Here is a 21,231-nt window from a genome sequence, read left to right on the forward strand (position 1 = left end):
TTAATATACTCTATCTATCTTCATTGTTCACACCTTCTCCGAGACCACCTCAAACTTGGATTTCTCTGTTCCTTCGCTCTTCCCATCATTTTCTCTGTCACGCTGGGCATCATTGGAAGACATTTCATTCTCCTCAACACATTACCTTCTCTTCATGCTTCTTCTGACTCTCCTTTCCTATCTGCTAGACTGGGGGTTCTTTGCCAACATTTTTCATACTCTCTCTCCTCACCACATTGTCTTTTTCAAGTTCTTAATCATATTCTTTCCCATCCATCTCGTGGTGCCTCTTTTTGTTCCCCTCTTTCTGGCTGTGACTTAGCCAGCTAATTCACCCCTAAGGTTGTACTTCTTCATGCTTCTACTTTTTCTAGTCTATCTACTACTTCCCCATTTGCCTTTTTCCACTCTCCTTATTCTCTGATTACCTCTTTTGTTCCTCTCTCGGAGACAGATGTTGCTACCTAATTATCCTGACAGCCCCAATGATGCCCCCTACGAATATCTACCATCACTATTAACTCCCATGGATTATCCTTTTCTTCACACCTGTTTGGCAAGCTATGCAATACCTCTTATATAAGGTATCTTTTCCTTCTGAATTAAAGCATTACTCAATTTTCTCAATTTTCTTTGCCATCCAATTTTACTTCTTCCTTTTTTTCTAAACTCCTTGAACATATAATATATGTTCAAGTATGATCAATTAAATAATGTCTATCTTTTGCACATCTGCCAATCTGGTGCCCTTCCCTATCACTCGCTATAGCTCTACTTTATGTGACTAACTCTCTCTTCTTGGCCCGCTTTGCAAAACATTCTTCCCTCTTTGTTCTTGTCGTTTTCTGTGCGACTTTTAACACAGTCAATCACTCTGTCCTTCATTGTACAATTTCCTACTTGGCATTCAGGGCTCTGTACATACCTGGTTTCGACCCTATCTATCTGACCACAGCTATTCTGTTACCTGGGCTGACAATACTTATTTGGCTATCACACTACACTTTGGCATTCCCCAAGGTTTTGTTTTTAGTCCTCTGCTTTTTTCTCTTTACATTGTTCTAATTTTCTCTAGTTTTGCTTCATTTAGTTTCCCTCACCACTTTTACGAGACTGACTCCCAGATTTTGTTTTCTTTCTCTGCTTCTAAGGACTGTCATCACTCCTCTGCCTTTGACTGCTTACTTGAGGTTCAGTCCTGGATGCCCGCTAATTACTTCTACCTTAATTCACCTATGACAGGTGTTCTTTTCTTCCCTTCTTGCCCTATCCTCTCTCTTTCTCCCTTTTCCATTTCTTTTCCACCATCCTCCCTTTCCTGGTCATGCTGCTTGCAACCTGGGTGTAATCTTTCATTTTCATTTTCTCTCCACATTTCTACTGTCACTTGGACATGCTGCTTTCATCTGTTCAACATCATTTAAAGATGTCCTTTTCTCTTCTTTCACACTACTAAATGTATTATCACTGCTTTTGTACTGTTTCACCTCAACTACTGTTATGCTCTTCTTCTCAGTCTTCCTGTTAATGAATTGGCTCTTCTGCATTATGTCTACAATTCTTATCTTTGTCTACTACTTGGTATTTCTCCCTGTGAATCTGTACATCCCTCTTACCTCTCACTTGGGTGGATATCCTTTGAGTCTCACTTATTGTTCCATTTCTTATGTATTGTCTTTAAATGTTCTGATGGTTTGGCTCCCTCTATCTTTCTGCTTTGATCTCTTTCTTTTCTCCTTCTTGTTCTATTATTTCACAATCCCAATTTCTCTTATCTGTTCCTCATCCTCCCGGGCTTAAATCCTTTTCTGTTTTTTTACTCTTCTTGCACCTAAGCACCCAATCATCGAAACACACGCCCTCTTTTTATTAGACCACTCTCCTCTTCCCGTTATTTTCTTCAGGCCTAATAGACTATCTTCTCCCAGCCTCTTTAGCAAGTCATTGTGGCCTTATAATTATACCGCCTTTTATATGTTAAGGGCTTTGTAAATGAAAATACCGCACATTTGCATTCTATGTGTATTTACTATTGCCAAGGGTAACAATAAAAACAGTCCAACCAGTCCCACACTTAGTGATGATAATCTATGACAGTACACATGAATTCCCTTGTAACTTTTCAACTATGCCGAATGAAAATGTGGGCAGCAATGTTGACCCGTTCGGCAGGTGTTGACATGCACTTCTGCCACCTTCTCTTGTGCAGGGTGAAGATCTACAAACTTGCATGCCGCTGCAGTGGATTAATGGTCTACAAAATATGGATGGGGCTACTGGCACACCACTGAATCTGGCGGGGGCTACTTGCACGCTACCAGCCTGAGACAAATCACTTGCAGGTGTAGGTCTAGCTGGACATGTATCATGCTTAGCAGCAGTTATGATGGCTTCCCCGTTCCTTCCAAAGTCAGTGTGACCTCCCCCACATCAGCCGACGGTCCTGCTGCTGAGAACAGATGCAGTTATGCAAACAGGAATACCAACTGGCTCTGTGACCAGTTCTGACTCTCTTCCTGCTTTGGTGCATGAAGGTTCATGCCGTCTCGCAAACATCTTCACCTTTGTTCCCTGCACCTTTAATAATGGATTCATGCATCTTCTGCTGAGAGCCCAATGCAGAGATCCATTGGATTCCTTTTGCATTGAGGAGCTGTGCCACAGTTGGATGCCTCAATTCATCTGGCAGAGAACTAGGTATCTTCTTTGCACACCTCTGCGATCTGGTGCAAGGTGTAAGGGTCTTTGCATTGGGACCCCCCTTCTCTGACACCAGTTGCTGTGGTGTGCTCTGGTGATACTGTAAAACACCAGCAACACTATCTTCTGTATGTCAACAGGTGGTATATTTTTCTCAGCTAGGTCAACTGTAAATTATTAAAGTAAAAGTGACATCTTGCGCAAGGGTGTTTATAAATTGTGCTCATTTACCTTTCTGTGATGATAAAGCCGGCCAAACAACAATGCCATGAATGCTTTCCAGAGGAATTGCCAGTGGATATGATTCTTTAAACATTTTTTCCAACCATCACTGATCAAAGTTGGAAAGTCACTTTATGTGGCATCAGTGTGTTCAGATGTGGGTGCTCAGCTTCCTGTTCCTGGTGTCCCCTGCCACACCTCATTGATGATGTCCATTTAGGACAAAAACATGTTGGGTGTTGCTAGTGGTCTTATTGTAAGGAATGTGACCTAGCAGTTCGGGATGGGCTCCCCTATTTATGTTGTGGCTAATCTTGTTTATGCTAGCGGATTTCCCTTCTCGAATAGTACAGCAAGTTGGTAAACAGTGACATGGAAGGTTGACCAAAGCAATTGCCAGTGGCTATTTTTAATCAAAGTTTTCTCATCCATCACATTTCACTGTATCAAAGTCAGGCTAGGCGTACCGGTCCACCAAAATAAGGGTCCCAAATGTGCTGTGCCTTGAGATTGAATAATCGTATTATAAACAAGGGAGGCTCAAGACAGATTTGATCAGGAACCGTGGGAGATACAGGGCAGAAAACATATTTGTTTACATTCCCTCACCAGGGACACATGTGTGTATATAGTACAAATGCCATGCCAAAGATGTCTCGCCACATAATAACACTGCTCATGGTTGCTTTATCGTAGATGCCCAATAAAGAAAAGTAATACCATTGTAGAAAATGACCAGAATTGCTGCATCAAAATGCCATTATAGGCACACTTATCATGTTTGATTTATCACAGTTCTTCTGTGATACCGCAAGCATCATGATAAGTGCTATTACATGGATAGAGTGGCATTTTGCTGTAGCCAGTCCAGCTATTTCTTACTATGGCATCACATTTCTTACTAGGCATCAGTGACAGATCGATAGTAAACACATGAAATGCCACAATGAGAAAAGGCTAAAATGGCAGCATCAACATGTCATCCTAACCACACAAAACACATGTATCATGCTTGTTTTATCATACATGCCTATACATTAATGGGCATCATGGTTAAAGCAAACATGACGAGTACTGTTATATGGCTAGTCTGGCTTACATTGCTGCCGCCAGTCTGTTTTTTTTCTGACTGGCATGGAACTGGGCATTAAGATTAAAGCAAACATGATTAGCATACTTTGTTTTCTTTAAATGTGATTTGATGCCCAGTAAATACATCCATGCCATAGTCAGAAAACATAACCAGACTGGCTGTGGCAACAGGCTAGACTAGCAACATGACAACTCTTATCACGTTTGCTTTAATCAAAATGCCCAGTAAAAATAAATGCCTTGCCAGATGTATAAAACTTAACCAGACTCGATGCATCAATGCACTAAAGTCTAGCCACGTAGCACGACTTATCATGGATGATAAGCTTTGTTATGTGGCTAGGCTGGACTGCATTGCTGCAGCCAGTCTGGTAATGCTTTATGCCTTTGGCAAGGCATTTATCTTTACTGGCCATCAGGGTTAAAGCAGGCATGATATCATTCCCTCCCCATGCACCTGCAAATCAGTGTCCTGCTCAGAGTGAGTGGCCTCTGCTCTGATTCATCCCCAAATCAGAGGGCTGCTCACAGCATGGTGAGCAGCTCTCATAATGCTGATGAACCGGCCTCTGATTTGCCAGAGGCTTCCCGGTTCCTGCAGATGCAGAGTATAATGAAGCTGCTGCAGCCACCAGGTAAGTGACAATCTGCATTATCTTAACAGCTCCAAGGCTGCAGTCACTCCCCTCTCTTCATAAGTTTCCAACTGTCAAGCCTCAGCGTCTAATCACAACATTCCATAGTATAACATCACCAGGTTCTCTGTTGTCACAGGCGGTACAATAAATATTCTAACATAGTTACCATATATAACACACCTCCTTCCCTTTAAACCAAACCAACATTAAATAATGTGGTGAGGAAAAGAAATAACAGAATCAAACAAGGGAAAAAAGGGAAAAGAGAACATGGTAGCAAAGCTCAGAGATTGGAGGATGGGTGATGGTGTCAAGATAAAGCTTACCAGATGGAGCAAGAAAGTTGATGATTCCAAATATTCAGGAATAAAGACTGTGGAAGGATTATTGGAACACAGTGCGCTTGGAGGAAGGTGAGGTGTGGAACAAGGAGCGAGTAGCCAAAACCAGTTGAACAACCACCTCCAAGCCACTTTATTTTGGTTGCTTGGGTTCCCACCTCCCCTTCATTTGTTGCTCCAGTCAACATATTTATCTCTAGAACTGTCTCTCGTAGCTGAGGACTTATTGGTTGGTTTGTCCCTGTCCCTGTCGTCTCAGGAGGATAGGTCAGGGGCAACCTTGGAAGCAAGATGACAGAGCACCACATGTTCGATTCCCGGGTCCATGCTTAGAAACCTCTATGTATTAAGTGCGTTATAAATAACCAATCATATCATGTCATATCATATCACCAGACTGGTTTCCGTTGACTCCAATACTCTCCTCCTTCTCGCCTTGCTCTCATTGCGCAACTCTTTGATGCAAGTTGTGGTATTTTCTGCCTGCTTTGCTATCTGCACGGTTCTATCAAGATTAGGGTCTCTTTTCCTCAAAAGATCCGCTTGTATTCTATCCCCGGCACAATTTATCATCAGCTGGTCTCACAAATACTCTTCTTAACAGCATGGCTTAAACTGGCACGTGACAGCCAATTCTCTCAGCCCCATGAGAAATTCTTCTATACTCCCTCCTTTTTTCAACTCTCCTGTGGCAAAGCGATATCTAGCCAGAATCATATTCTCCTTGTTGTCATAATGTCTGACACGTGTCAATTAGCTGTCCTCAAATTAGCTTAAAACCGTGCCATCTGACACTAGGCTAGAGGAGCCTCTTCAAAGTTTCCTGTCCTCCATGCCCCAAACAATGATAGAGCAATGCATCTTTGCACTCCATGGAGTAATTAAGGCCATACACAGCAAGCACAAACTTTAAGAAAGTTTCCATCCAGTCTTTCCAACGAACAACAGGATCTCCCACACCTTGAGCTAGAAGCAATACAGGACCTGAAATGTTCTCCATGTCAGTTTATATATTTAATCACCTCGTTATACCTTCTCCCTTTTTAGCGCTCACTGGGTTGAGTAGGATCACTTTGCAGGGCCCAAAAGGCCTTTGCCGTTTGTTTCTGAACGTGAGGGGATAACAGGGTTTGCAAACAATGGGACGAGGAAGAAATGAACTGAGGAATGATGATCACTGCTGCATCACCTTCACTGTCAGATTAACTACAATCTGGTTGTCATGGATATCACCAAGCATCCAAGATGGTTCCATGCTTAAAGAGGTCCTTTTGTCTGAACTCGCGCTCTCCTGCACTCACGCTCCCCGTCATAAGTAAACAATGGCCCAGAACAGCTGCTGGGACCCTGTGCTCGCACCTGCCTTTCCGGCCTCTCAAACCCTCCTTTGGGACCGGCTGTGGTTTTTGCGGACCTCCACTGCCTGGCAATGCATGATTGGGTTCACGGGTGAGCATGCTGCCCCTTACCCAAATCACAGGCACCTGTAGCAGACACGGTTTCCTCCACTTGCCTCAGGGTGTCCGCCTCTCAGTCCATCCAACTCCATTCCTGACAACTTCTGGGGCACTCACAGGAGTCTCAGGACTCCACAAGTAAGACGCAACTTCAATCCACTGGACATCCGCCACTCCTCATGCCTGGCACTCTGCCCCGTTTTATGGGTCCACTCTGCTGCCTGTCTCCACTGCAGCCCTAGGCAGCAGCTCCTTGCCAATATAATTAAACTGCTGGAGCCTCCAGGTAAGTGAAAATATGTATTATTTGAACAGCTTCAAAGCTGCAGTCTCTACCCTCTCTCTTCATATACCTACAACTGTCAACCCTTAGTTTCTAATCACAACATTCCATAGTAGAGCATCACCAGGTTCACTGTCGTCACAGCCTCCTGTACATTAAAGATTCGAACATAGTAACCATATACAACACAAAGCTTGTTGGTTCCTACATATGCAGGCAGTAGCTGGGGTGACCCCCTCGAGTATGCCCCAGCAGCTCTGAATGTGCGGGGAGGTTTAGGTGCACCACATTGCACATTCAGAGCTGCATTACCCCAGGCTGCATCCCAAAAGGACCATGAACTGATAGGGATGCAAAACACCCCCGACCTTGCATGGCTCATTGGAAATGCGTGCTTGGGACGAACTATCAAAGGGAAGTCACGGTTCCCTTTCACAGTTAAAGCCAGTGCAGGACTGCTCCCTCAGCTGCTTGTTGAAGCTGAGGGAGCACTTAGTGTTTCCATCTGGGCTGGCTTGGTGGTTCGTCCAAAATGGGTGGGTCGCCTATTATTGACGAGCCTCCCCTGGCATTAGGGCACTTACCATCACCTTACACAACATGTTACATGGGTGATGATCAGTGTAAGCAACAGTTCACACTGCCTTCAGGATTAGTGTGGAGTGGACCATGGTTGCTGGTACAATAAGCACAATATGTGGGGAGGTTCCTGCTTTGCTTCACGTGAGATTAAGTACATTTGCTGCTAATGTTCCCTGCATGTGCGCTCCACTGTGCAATGTGTATTCATAGTCATCCACCATTGTATTTCTGTCCGCAATGCAGTTTTGAAGTTCTCTTGGCAGATTTCCCAAAGGTTTATCATTCACAAGGGACAGCCCCTTAGTAGGGATGTTCAGTTCTTCGTCCAGTCCACAAAACTCTCCTTCCTCTTCCTGACCCGTGCATTGGACTTTGCTTCCTCAATAATGGGAGGGCCACAGAGGCCTGCGCCCTGGAGTCCCACCCTGGCCGCATAATGCAAAGAAGTTAGTGGGCATTTTTAATAAATATAAATGACACATCACAATATTGTACGGTGCACATCTGGGATGAGAGCCTGCTGCCTGCCCATTGTTGACAACTGAATTCGAATCTGATAAATCAGACATGTGATGCTTTCTTTGTTCAATGTAGTACACACTGTTTGTGCATTGTGTAGCCCAACTTGTGTACCCTTTTCACCTTGTTTGATCCTGTGAAATAGCTGAAGTTGAAATGCATATTGATAAGTTAAACAAGAGTGTGGGAGCCCCTCTACTTAGAATGGACATGCTCACTGTGCCTAACCCAGGGTAATCCTGATGTGGCCACCTGGCTCACTGTGCCTAACCCAGGGTAATCCTGATGTGGACACTATGGCTCACTGTGCCTTAGAGAGGCTTTGCTCCACCTCACTGAGGAGGCCCCACAAGGCCAAAACACGTGTCTGGGGTTGCTGATGGCACTCTTGTCCAGAGGAGAATTGCCTAGTATGTCAGTGCTAGACTGCGCTTTTGAGTGGGACCCAGACTGAAATGTAAATGGATATTTCTCCTCTGTGAAGCGTGCAGGGAGCTAAAACGTGGTTTCGGACCCTCCTGAGTGGAAGAAATTCTATAGAACACGGTATTTGACCCATGCTCATTCTCAGTGGAGGGGCTCCCACCTCCTCGCCATATTGTTGTTTACGTGACAGTTCAGATTACAGTTCTGTGAGTTAAGTACTGGTTGCCAACATCTGTTACATCACAGTTACAAATATTCTCAAGGCATAGTCAGCCTCTTGGCAACCTTGTGTCTGTCATCTTCGGAGATGGCAAGACTTACTCTGCAACAAAACAACGTACTTGTAGCACAGAAAGTGCTAGCTATAAAAGATAACATGGCAAGAGTATCACGCTGTTCTAGTGCTCGATCTTTCCAAACAAGGCTTGTAGCAATTTGAAAGCCACCCGCAATAAACAGCATGATTCGTTAGTCAGGAGAGGTAATTAGGTAGCCAGATACGGCCCTAAGTGTTAAAGCTCATACCTTGGCTGTACCCCCCTGATGATGCAGTTATTCTGGATTGATCCTCTTATCCCACTGTACAGTACTCTGCTGTTTTTGGTAAAAAGGTTTGCCTGCTTGTCTGTTGTCTTTTCATATAGGACTTTAAGTGGTTTGTGTGTGTTTGACCGATTTTATTTTGATCACAGCATAGTGACCGCAATTTATCTGCTTGGGGCCCAATTTAAATGCACATTATTTTTTTCCCCACCTCCAATTTTAAGGAAGCAGGGGACACCCCTGCACCCCCCAAAATGTGCAAAATATCAAACATGGGGAGTGGGAGGGACCCCACCACCCCTCCTCTCCAGGGTTGTTATTTTGCAATATATGCAAGCAAATTGCCCCGAATACCAAATTACCCATGCAAAATTCGATCAAATTGGTCATTAGGTCAATTGTTTTAGGTCAAATAGGCTAATACCTAATAACCCTTGGCTTTTCAACCAATACCTGGCAACTCTCGCTTACTGCATCTCAACGTTCTGATCAACTTTCCATTGCTATGCTGACGACACCCAACTCATTTTCAGGCTTCCCTCAGCCTCCTCCTCTCCTTCCCTCATCTCAGATTGTCTAACCGCCATCCAAAATTGGTGTGCCGCCAATGATCTATGTCTAAATGCCAACAAGACTGAAATCCTCCTTATTGGTACACCATCTCCATCCTTTCCTCTCACTCTCTGGCCGGCCTCCCTTGGCCCTTGGACCTTGGGGTTATCTTTGATTCTACACTTTCCTTCTCCGCACACATTTCTGATGTCTCCAAAAAATCTAACTTTTTACTTCACCTGCTTAGAGGTACTCTACCTTTCCTATCCTTCCCTCAAAAGCTCACGGTCTCTCAAGGTCTGGTTCTTTCCAAACTGAATTACTGTAACAGCCTCTTCCTAAATCTACCTGCCTCCACTCTCCGCGCTCTACAGCTAATCCAGAACAGGACTGCAAGACTTGTCCTTGGCCTCAAGCCCTGAGATCGTATCTCTCCAGCCTTGAAATCCCTTCATTGGCTCCCAGTGGATGCAATGATTAAATTTAAAACCCTCTGCATTGTCCATAAGGCTTTCTGGGGCCTGGGTCCAATATACCTTCAACTATCCCTCCATAAATACCTCCCCTCTCGAGCCCTTCGCTCCTCTACTTCTAACTCCCTCAGGGTTAGTCGTTTTGCAAAAAAATGAGCTGGGGGTAGATCCCTGTCTTCGGCTGGTGCCTCCCTTTGGAACAGCCTCCCGGTCACCTTGAAACTTGAGGAAAAAAATCTTCGGTTCCGGAAACTTCTCAAGACCTTCCTCTTTGCCTCTGCCCCCCTTATCCCCTGTTGATCTGTTTCTTCTCATGGCATTGTGCACCGGGCCACCCTCTGTTTTTTCGGGCCCAGGTATCTGCTCACCCTCCTGCACTGGCTCCAGGCCACCATCTGCACTAGGGTTCTGTATCTGTACCCATACAGTCCCCCTCCCACGTTTCATCTGCACTTATCAGATATACCTTTCTGACTAACTTTCACCTGCCACTTGCTGGCTGCACTACAATGGTTTAAAGCCCTTATTTATTATTTATTCTATTTAATATTTATTTGGTTTTCTCTCCTCTGCTTCGCAGTTTTCCCCCATTTTCCTTTCACATGCACTTGCGCTTTTTTAAATGTCACTGGGCCTCGTAAAATCGCTGTTTTTTCTGTTTTTTCTCTCCCTTGTTCCCCTCCCTTTTTGCCTGGTCACGCTCTGAAACACTTGTGTACGAGCGCGATATAAATAAAATATCATTTCATTTCATTTTAATACCTTTTAAGTGGAAGGGATACTGGACAGGAGGGAGCCAACCAAATGATGTGCTCATTTTCATGTAAGCTTTTTTTGTGCTCATAAAACAGTGTGCTTTTTGGGCATCTGGTTTATTACTCCAACCCCAAATGCTTCACATTTTTTTGCCTGAATTTTGTGTACCGTTTTTTATCACCAAAATGTACATGGTGGGTTGGGGACTGTACCGTCTATGTGGCTGTTCATGTTATATTGTGTCATTTACCTATGCTAGAATAAAAGCCCTCTGATTGTGGACTGCTGTGGTGGCCATTCAAAGGCCGCTTGTTTATTATTCTTATTCTGGCCTGGGTGCAGGATGTACAGGGACTTAACAGGAGTTCTTTGGAAACTTGAATCACTGGGAGGGCAGCATATTGAGCTATGGATTGTGTTGAAGCCTGGGAGCGAAAAGATATTTTTTCATCCCTTTAATTTATTTGATTTGGGGGCTAGTACAATTTTTGACATTAGGAAACGTTCCCTACTTGTCACATCTGCTCTTTGGTATTTTATCACTGACACTTCTTACACAGAAAAGGTGACTTTAACAGTTTTCTTGTTGTGTTTTATGGAATAGAGTGCAGTACTGTTATGAGTTAAGTGAGGACGAACATTAATTAAAATATATAATGATGTTATTGATGCCAAAATGGTATGATAAAAATGTCACTATTAATTATTTTGAATGTTAATTCATAATTTGACTTGTAGAGATAGTTTTCAGAATGATTTATCATGTTCTGTCTGAAACTGAAGTGTTTCAGGCTATTGTTTGCATTATAAAATGTGAAAAAATGTTTTGATGATGACTGCAAAAACACAGTAACCATAAAAGACAGAGAAAGCTGGAATATGGAGACAGAAATCACAAAAAAAAAATCTGGATTTCCAAGGCAAAAATAATGATACATGGCAGAGTGCTGCAGAGTGTTTTTGTGTTCCTTACCTAAATTACCTGTGCTGAGTCGCTCTACTTATTTCATTATTGCAGGTTGGTGTAGCCTATATATGCCCCTGCCCTGTGTGAGCGGAGCGAAGCAGAGTGCCGCCAAGTATTTTTGTGTACCTTACCTGAATAACGTGTGCTGAGTCTCTCTACTACTTTCGTTACTGCAGGTGGGTGTAACCTATATATGTTCCCTGTCTGAGAGGAGCAAGGCCGAGTGCTGAAGAGTGTTTTTGTGTACCTTACCTGAATTACCTGTGGTGAGTCTTGCTACTAATTTCCTTAGTGCAGGTGGGTGTAACCTATGTATACTTCCTGTCTCAGCGGAGAAAAGCAGAATGCTGCAGAGTATTTTGGTGTACCTTACCTGAATTACCTGTGCTGAGTCTCTCTGCTACTTTCATTACTGCAGGTGGGTGTAACCTATATATGTTCCCTGTCTGAGCATAGCGAAGCAGAGTGCTGCAGAGTGTTTTTGTGTACCTTACATGAATTACCTGTGCTGAGTCTCTCTACTACTTTCATTACTGCATGTGGGTGTAACCTATGTATGTTCCCTGTCTGAGCGAAGCAAAGTGGAGTGCTGCAGAGTGTTTTTGTGTAACTTACCTGAATTACCTGTTCTGGATCTCTCTACTACTTTCATTACTGCAGGTGGGTGTAACCTACATATGCTGCCTGTCTGGGTGGAGTGCTGCAGAGTGTTTTTGTGTACCTTACCTGAATTACCTGTGCTGAGTCTCTCTACTACTTTCATTACTGCAAGTGGGTGTAACCTATATATGCTCCCTGTCTGGGCGTAGCGAAGCAGAGTGCTGCAGAGTGTTTTTGTGTACCTTACCTGAATTACCTGTGCTGAGTCTCTCTACTACTTTCATTACTGCAGCTGGGTGTAACCTATATATTCTCCCTGTCTGGGCGGAGTGAAGCAGAGTGCTGCAGAGTGTTTTTGTGTACCTTACCTGAATTACCTGTGCTGAGTCTCTCTACTACTTTCATTACTGCAGGTGGGTGTAACCTATATATGCACCCTGTCTGAGCGAAGTGCTGCAGAGTGTTTTTTTGATTCTGTGGAGTTGTTGGGAGCTGAACCGTCTGTATGTATTTCTCTGTGCTGCACACTAATCTTGTACGCGTCTAAAGAAAACACCTGGATTTCATGCCGTGAACTCTTAAAGTTTTGTTTGCCATCTGAGTCAGCGCTGTGGAACGCATATTATGCATTTTGGACTTGATTTCCATAGCAACTACTTCTTTACATTGGCTCCTTGTAGTTAACTCTGTGGGATTTAGATTCGGGAGATTGCTGACGAATCTACACATTGTGCACTGTTTAGCAGTCAAGTGTTTTACAAAAGACACTGGAATAATTTCAACAAGAAAATATGGTTTCTCCCAATAGAACTCTCTGTTGAAGGTTTAATTGACTCCAACTCCATTTTACCATAGTCCGGGTCTGATTTGTCTTTTTTCTCTATCGACTCTTTGTTCTGAGTAGTGTGCTTTGGGGATTTTGATAACCATTTGAAAGCGGGGAAGAATGCGTAACCTAAGGAGCAAGGGCACTTTAACAACTAGGCATGAAGATATAACTACAGCACCTTGAGTTTTTTCAAATAAGAAAGTCTATTTAAATATGGCTATGGCTTTGCCACTCCCACCTTCTCCCACCACCTGTACAAGGGGGAATAGAGTTCCTTTAAATCTGCAGCAGAAACATAAACAAATGTGGTTAAGACTGAGATGGAAGATCATTTTCCAGTGGCGCCGAAAGTTACTAAAGTTGTTAATTCAGGCATAGAATCACAAACTCGCGTCTTGGATGCATTACCATCTACAATTGAAAAAGAAATCTTAGGCTTAAGCCCTAAGGGGAATACCCCTACCCATAGATTAGACCTACCCCCAAATAGTTCCTCTTTATTAAATACCCCACTATCTTTACAGAAGATGACGAATCTCTGAATATTACAACTTATAGTGGCAATGATTCGAATGTGCATTGTCCCTTTGCAGAAAATGGAAAAAGTATGGCTGAAACTTGGGACGACTTTCCTCAGATATTTAAATCTATATTGCGAGTGTGCAATAATATCCATGATGAAATGAAAGGACAGTCTTATCATTTAGGGGAAATTTCAGCTGCATTAGTACATCTAGAAAGGTGGGGATTGGATAAGAAGGGGTTGAGCGGAGTACAACATCTATGGACTCCGGGGATAATTATGGGGGTGCAATGTAAAGGGGATTCTGGAGGGGTATGTGACACCAAACTTTAAGGTGGATTTGGTGGTTCTGGTCTCCAGTGACCCGGAAAATGGTTTGGATCTGAAATCCAATGGGATCTTTGATGAAAAGAATTTCCAACACCCGACTAATGAAAATTGCAATAAAGTTTGTCATTCTAAGGGCAAACTGCCAGTTAAAAACAAAGAGATAAAGAAAGGAGTAATGGAAGTTAAGGAGGGTAAGGAATCCTCTTGGAAATTTCTCTGCAATATAGGTCAAATTAATAAAATGGAGAAACAACCGCTAAAGAAGAAAAACAGGAAGCGTAATTGCAAATTGGAGCAAGGTATTGAGAGGGTTGAGGCAAATGGCCCTGAATTATTGGATTATGATGGAGGAGGGCAGGAAGAAATGGATGGGAGTGTAAGCTCTCCCCTGGACTCTAATGTATCTGTTGTTACGGTTGGAAATGTGACATTGTCTGAAAGTCAGGGAGATATCCAACGGTGAACCTCTACCCCAAAGGTTTGAAATTTTCTATAAAACCTAAGGGGGTGCGGTTGCAGGGTTGGCCAGTATGTAAACTTAAGGATATGTTTCCGATTAGTAAGACTCATTTTGAAAATGGGAAAGAGAACCAGCAGCTGAAAAATATAAATGCTGGATTCTAAACCTGTCATGAGAATATGCAAGTCCCCCAATGATTGAGAGGAATGTCCCCGATTATGAAGAAGAGCCCTCTTACGGAGAAAAAAAGACTGGTTATAAAAATTGTAAAATTAATGCGGAGTGCCTAACTACTATGCTTAAAGAGGGAGATATAGAGGGAAAATCGAGGATTGCAAGTACAATTTGTGAGGGGAGGAATGATTAGTAGAAAGTGCCACCATGCGTTTCTCCTACAACTTCCAGGTCAATTCTCCCACTATAAGCCAGTGTACGAGCTGGTGTCAGGAGGGCTCGCTGGAAGGACAACTTAAATCAGAGTATCTGTTAGAGTGAGGGGGATCTGGAAATTTGAATAGGGCATAGATCATGTCACTGTTATCTACAATCCTGAATTTATGACTAATTACTTCAAAAGATATAGAGTTAGTGGAGTTCTTTGATCCATCTTGAAATGATAGGGTTGTTTTGTCTATTCCATCTAAATTTCTTCAAGAGAAATTTGTTAGAGAAGTTGATACATTAAGATGATTCAGATATGATCTAACCATTGTGAATGATTACATAACTTCCCATAGCAAGTCCAGGGAGGGAAAAAAAATAATAATATGCAACTAATGTAGGGTTCGAGGGGTAGAATCGATCAAGAACTTCCTTCAAATAGAGAAGATCAAGCGGGTATGAAGATGGTTGGCTTTTACCCTAAAATATTCCATTAACCAGCTTGAAGAGTATTTCCTGGAATACACAAGGGCACAGTGAGTTATTCCATAATGAAGTGCTGTGTGATTTTCTTAGAACATTTGAGATAGTTATTCTGCTGGAAACTTGGGTCACTGTTACCCCTGTAATTGATGGTTTTCAAGTTATATTTTAACCACCAATAGGAAGTCCGAGAGGCCACCCCTCGGGTAGTTTGCTTACAGCTATTCAATCAGACAGTGATGTGGCAGTTATAAAACAAAATGTTACACCTAGGGAAATACTTGCCATATTGTGAAAGGGGGAAGTGTAGTGCCAGTCTTTCATGTACTAATAATTAATGTATATTGAACTGATAATTTGGGCGACCTTAATATCTTCCTGGAGGATTTGACAGGCATATTGACTGAATGGAATATTGATTATCTTGGAGGCTACATAATAGGGGGAGGTGACTTGAATTCTTACTGTCATGGTGCTGTAAATAGTGGGAATACGCTAAGTGAAAAGATTGGTGGTCGAGAATGTTCTAAAAAATATGCAAGAGGGGAATTGTGTTGTGATTTTTGGGAGATCTAGAATTTACACCTATTAAATGAGCATTTACCAGGGGGAACTATTTCATACCCAAACTGGTCTAATGGTCAAACCTCATTAGTCCTTGACTATGTATTTATATCAAGCAATTAAGTCCCATTGTTCTGTAGTTTTGATGTTATTAATACAGAACTATGTGATCATAAGATGTTGGTTTTAAACTTTGAAGTTTGTACCCAATTAATCTGTAGGGATATTCTTAGACCTATGACAGTAAATTGTCAGGGAATTAGGGTTAGATGGAGTAAATATAACACTAAACTAATTAATGGAAAAATTAAAATATCTTTTATCATAACCAATTTAGAGGAAACATTTGAGTTATACTCTGTCAGCGATCTAAACTCCATGGTTGGCATACCTTGAATACTGTCATGGTGGGTGAACTGCAAAATAACACCAAATCAATCAAAAGACAGAGGTTTGATAAGAGTGTATAAGTAGTGAAAAAAGCTTGTAGGAAAAGAATACAATTAATCAGGAGATATCTTAATCAAAAGGGAAGAGCAATCTTGGCAGAATTGGTGTAAATGGCACAAATATGAGTTAGAACAAAGAGATGGTGAAGCTATGTTAAATATAATTTTGAAAAAATCAGATCAAAACGTTTGGAAGATAGTTAATGACCTGGAATTTAAGCACATTAAGAAACAAACAAATCCTATAGAGGAACATGTATGGATAGACCACTTCAACTAATCTATATGGGAAAGACTGAGGCACTCTTTGTCTCGTTTTGGAGGACGTTAAATCAAGGTGGCAGCTGGATTTCTCCATAGAAGATGTGGATAGGGTAAGAAGGAATGCTAGTTACTCTAGATTAGGTGGTACAAACCAATTGGGTAATAATTTGTTTGAGTCCATGCCTGAAACCTGGGCAAGGATTCTATACATTTAAAAGTATAGTTACTGAGCAAAGAACACCATGTTCCTGGAAAAAAAATCATTTATTCTCTCTATATACAAGAAGGGTGATAGGCTTAATGTCCTAAATTATAGACCAATTACCCTATTGGACACTGAAAGTAAGTTGTTATCTGCTTTTTACGGCCACTGATTTCTGGAAAAGGATTGGGACAGATTGTAATACTTTGCTCGTTTTGTGTATCCATATGATTGCTTGGAATAAGGATGCAACTCTGATTTATGATGCTGCCCTGGACCTTTCAATGGCTTTTGATTTGTTCAACCGTAATTTGCCATGATTAAAACTGTGAGCTTGGGGGCTGCCTCTGGGTCTACTACAAATTCTTATATATTTGAACTTGGATACTTTTTTTACAAATAAGATTGAACATACAAGGGGCAATGTCTAGAGAAATGAGTACTTGCTCTGGACTAAGGCAGGGTTGCATTTTGGCACCATGCCCTTTTGATTTATTTGTAGCTGATAATGGAGAAATGTTGGAGAAGGCTGCTTTTGTTAGCCTTAGGGTAGAGAATATGCATTTAACATGGTTGGCATATGCTGATGATTTCATTATTTTTGATAAGACACCTATAGTCCTTCAGCGTCTTATGAACGCCTTTAAACATTATATGGAATTACATTTCCTAAAAACGAATCCCATAAAATATGAAATAATGACATTTTTCAAGACAGAAAAAAAATGTAAATTTGTCTGGTACATTGAGAGGGAGCGCTTAGAAGCAACTATGCCAAGTCTTTATTTAGGTGGTCCCATCTTGGCCAATCCTAGTAAAATCTGTTTAGAAGATGGGCTAAAAAAAGCTCTGGTACTGACAAATCAAATGTGTGCAATAAATCAAAGCTATCTGACTTTATTCCCCAATTGGTACTTCCGAGACCTTTTCCTGAGATTCAGATTGAACATTTTACCAACAGGAGAAATATTACAAAGAAGAAAAAGGCTGGACATCAGGGAAAGCTGCAGAATGAGCAAAAAAAAAGGAGAGATAGAATCTCTGAAACACCTCATACTACAGTGTACTGGTTTAAGGAAAGAGCGAGAGCAGTGCTTGGGGGACATCCTTAGAAGCTACACGACAAGGAATGTCGATGAGTGGTGGAGGACTCTTGTAGAAGGAGAAAAAATGAAAACAACATTAGCACTCCTAAAACTAGTGATTTTAATCCTTAAGAAACCAGAGGAGATCAACAACATAACCCAGGACTAATAAGATGCTACCAAGCACTGCTACTAAGATACTGTATACCAAACGAAGAATCATGATGAAAGAACGGACATGCTCAGGTTAAAGGTTTCAAATAAGGAAACCACACAATCTGTTTAAATAAAATAAAAATAAAAAATAAATAAATCAAACATTTGGGAAATGTACTTTATTACCTGTTTTAAAATATTATCAAGGGAAAGTGATACCTAAAATAACTTATGGCCTGGAAGTACTCGTTGTGTGATGAGGGCGTGAATTATGAATCTTTAATTTGAAGGAATGTTTTTTTTTTTTTTACCCAAGTGTATCCCAATGGAAGTCATAAGATACACATTGGATCTGGTATCTTTGAATAGTATTATATTGTGGCTACGACTGTGCTTGTATCGGAAAATGTTGTGTTACTCCCCTCAAATGGGGAATTAAATAAATGTTCCTGGGAGCCCCCCCACGTTTGTGGATTACTGTATTGGAAAATTACAGGACCTCAAAGGTAATGTTCAGTTATTTAATTCAGGATCTGTAATGGTAAAAACTAGGATAATGCAGAATGATTGGATATGCACGTGGAGACAAATGGGGGAACATCCTTTCTATTCGAAAATTAGGCTGTGCCATAAAAAGTATGGTGTGGCCGAGAAATATATAAAAAGAATTCCGGACTGTACATGGCATTGTATTGTAGTGTATTGTATTGTATTGTATTTTGTTATTTATATAGCTCTCTTTCCTCACTTGTGTGGCCGCAATGCGCTTTTCCCTTGGTTGAACGCCCTTGGTGACCGTAGTCAACGTGGATGGAAAATTCTAGGGGGTTTAGCTTAGGGGATGCTTGTGTGCATGTTGCTATTCTATGACTTGTGTGGCTGGCAAGGCTCGACTTAAGCAGCCCAAGAGAGGTCAGACACATGGGTGGGTGCTGTTGAGGGTTAGAGATAGATTGCTATTGTTGAGAGAGTCTATATGAGGCCAGCTATTCCATATTCCTTTCGGTGATGGTTGCTGTATGCTAGTGGCAGAGGTGTTGCGGTATGTCTGGTGTTTCAGTCTGGACGGCTATGTGTGCACTAGGCTGGATGTGCTTAGCCGTAGCCGTATTCTATCATGCTTGGATGTTTGGCCATGCCTGTGGCCTGTGTCTATGCTAGTGGTGTGAGATATACGTACCGTAGGCTGTGAGCTTGCTCGGCTGGGGAAATATATGTCCAGTTCCAGAATAGAGAGGCCTATACCAGTGGGCCTAACTTTCATAATGTAGCAGGTATCCGCATATACCAGGCAGAGATGGAGGCTACACCCAGATTGGAGAGAATGGGCCTCATTACAACTCAGGCGGTAAGGGGTTTACGGCGCCGTAAACAGCGCCGACCCTTACCGCCTGAGTACGAGGTCCCTTAGCGCCATGGCGGATTTAACACCTGCTTTTAGCAGGTGTTAAAATCCATGGCGCTAAGGGACCATGGAGTTAATTACGCCACCGTAATTTACGGTGGCGTAATTAACGCCTTCCCCACTCCCATTATGCCCTATGGGGCAAAAATGGGAATGGGGAAGGGTAAATGGGGATTGGGGACTTACCGCCCCGCCAAGGTCGGAATGGGGCGGTTAGTCCGCCAACCACCATGGCGTAAACGTAGTTTACGCCATGGTGGTAAAGTCACGGCCCAGGCGGTAACTTACCGCCTGGGTCGTAATGAGGCCCAATATATTTATGAGATTCCACATTTCTAGATTCTGTAAAGATCTTAATATTACGGAAGATCTAAAACATATTTTGCTGTATTATACTACACTGAATTTGCTTTGTATTCAGTTGCTTGGAAACTGTGTAAACAATTCAGCCTCTGTGGATTGGGAAAACATGTGGATTTATATGTTGGGGGTAGATCTGTATCTATGTCTTTAGCAATAATTCAATTTTTAAAAACGTGCAGGTTATTTTAAGCTTTTTTTTTATCTTCCCGAATCATGTTTTTAAGAAATTATGTTTTTAGGAAGGAAAATATGCTTCCTATTTTCTGGATTCTTCATATGGTATTTTATGTTTGTAAAGGTATTGTGTAAAGGTTTGATGTAAACCATAAACAATTAATAAGAAATGTTTAATAAGAAATTAAATGAATGATAAATTGCGAAAACTGTCAGATACATTTGTAAAATGGTTGACATTCATGATCCAGGGAAGGAAACCTGGACTATTGCAGAGGATACTGGACAAGTGACTGAAATATGAAGAGAACTGGGTATTCACCCAGAACTGAAGCAAGTACACCTTATGCCTGGATAATCAGGGATTGAGTCACTAATCTTTTATTGGATTATCATACTATGTAAAATGTAATATTTAGGGATGGCAGAGGACACATCAAGAATGTGTGTGCATGCATAAATCACCTTTCTCTGGCACAAGGGCAGCATATGATACTATTTGCTTTAAGGAAGATCATCGAACCAACCAGTTTTGTCTATCAGAATGACAGTAGCTGTTGTCTATTAAGCAGAAATGTCCTAATAGCTACTCTTAAAATGTGCATGGAATTGTGTTATGGGATATTACTGAATTTAACTGTGGTATCAATGGGATTATTACTTACACTATTAATCGGTTTAAATCTGGAATGGAAAAGAGAATGTCAGACAAGATTAAGAGAACCATTAGTAATAAAAAAGTCTGAGGTGAACCTTCATGCGGGACATCTCTACGCCAAAAAAAAAGGTTGAACATTGAAATACAATAAATGTAGGAGAGGCTGTTATCAGGTTGAGCTAACTACCTCTTTGTTCTGTATAAACTGGAACAATTGGATTTGTATGTTGTTCCACTTAGGCGGTGTGAGCATGCATTATTGCAAATGGACTAGGCCCGGGCCATACATAACAAAATTGGACTAGTTAGCTATTATCCATGCACTCCTTATCTCTCTTTTATTAGGTTCTGTAATTGTCTCTAAACCAGATTTGGTCTTTGTAAATTCAGCTATACACATCTCGATAATTCTGCATGTATCACATGAATCTTCCCACTTTACGATTTGCTTTAAGATTTGCTAACGGAGACACAGGTGTCACCGCCAGTCTGAGCACAGATGCAGAGTGCCAAAAAGACAAGCATTAAAATCAGTAATTGAAACACTAGCAAATCTTAAAGCTTTTAAGATTCTCCCTGATACGGGCAGAATGCTGTATGTTACCAGTATATAGAACAAACAATAGATATAAGAAGACACAATCAGTAGCAAGGAACATACCGTGAGAAGATTATTGATTAAAATTGGAAACTTTTTAAAAATAAAGGAGCCATTTGAACATTTTACCGACCTTAGGAAGAGCGTCTGTAAGCT

The sequence above is a fragment of the Ambystoma mexicanum genome, chromosome 4q (assembly GCF_040938575.1).
Source record: "Ambystoma mexicanum isolate Mex_15411 chromosome 4q, UKY_AmexF1_1, whole genome shotgun sequence".
Classification (NCBI taxonomy): domain Eukaryota; kingdom Metazoa; phylum Chordata; class Amphibia; order Caudata; family Ambystomatidae; genus Ambystoma; species Ambystoma mexicanum.